The following is a 932-nucleotide window of genomic DNA, read 5'->3' as shown; positions in this document are numbered from 1 at the left end:
AGGCAGTGCTAACATGAGGCAGTGCTAACATGAGGCAGAGCTAACATGAGGCAGAGCTAGCATGAGGCAGAGCTAGCATGAGGCAGAGCTAACATGAGGCAGTGCTAGCATGAGGCTGAGGTAGCAGCAGGCAGAGCTAGCACTCCAGCTGACCACATGTTCAACGCCGCATCGCAACAGCGGGAACGGGCCTTTAGGGTTTAGGGAGGAGCTTCCTTTGTGGTTCCAACCGCAGCTTCAGCCTCCCAGTGAGGCGGATGTGAAAACTTCACCAGTTTTTTTCAGATGATCCTTGTAGAGTCGCTGGAGGAGCAGCGGCTGCATGTTGACACGTCTCTCTGTCCTCCAGGTGTGCTGGTCCGCTCGTCTTCCTGTTGGAACCCTGCAGCAGGAATGTGACGGGAATCTCCAACCACTTTAGACAGACTTCCTGTTGATTTCCTGGCGACTTCCTGCCGACTTTCTGCGTCCCACCAAGCCTCAGGTAGGTCGGGTCCAATCAAAATTCAGTTTCTGAAACAGTCTGGTGATGATGTGAATAGGAACCAGAACCCAGAGGTTCTGTCGGGTCAGGTTGGGTACCAGAACCCAGGTTGGCCTCCTGCTTGGTTGAAGTTGGTTTTATCAGAGTAATAATCTGCATGAAGCAGGAAACAGTTTCCATCAGCTGGTCCAGGCCTTCCTGTCACTTCCTGCTTCACCTGGTTGGTCCCTTTAAGATCTGATTAGTGTGGCAGGCCTGTGGTGTGGTACAGTCACCTGCAGGAGGATTTGCTGCTCATTATTAATCACAAGCTTTTATATTTTCTGAGTGGGAGTGAAGCTCGCTGCATCTCCAAACCAACTTTATTTATAAAGCACTTTAAACAACCACAGCTGATACAAAGTGCTGTACATTAAAACACAACAAAACAATAAAAAATAAACATAAA

General features: G+C 49.2%; 1 protein-coding gene across 1 annotated transcript in view; it reads left to right on the top strand.

Annotated features, from left to right (window-relative positions):
- Positions 1-290: 290 nt before the first annotated feature.
- LOC106964151 (leucine-rich repeat and fibronectin type III domain-containing protein 1-like protein) overlaps positions 291-932 on the top strand; it is a 95,932-nt gene continuing 95,290 nt past the window's right edge. Inside the window, exon 1 of the mRNA XM_015059474.1 lies at positions 291-484. The gene's annotated coding sequence lies outside the window, so the exon portion shown is untranslated. The remainder of the gene's footprint in view (positions 485-932) is intronic.

This window comes from Poecilia latipinna, unplaced genomic scaffold, assembly GCF_001443285.1.
Source record: "Poecilia latipinna isolate Pla-1442-1.1 unplaced genomic scaffold, P_latipinna-1.0 Scaffold1630, whole genome shotgun sequence".
In the NCBI taxonomy this organism is placed as follows: Eukaryota; Metazoa; Chordata; class Actinopteri; order Cyprinodontiformes; family Poeciliidae; genus Poecilia; species Poecilia latipinna.
This window is presented reverse-complemented; position numbering and strand designations above follow the sequence as displayed.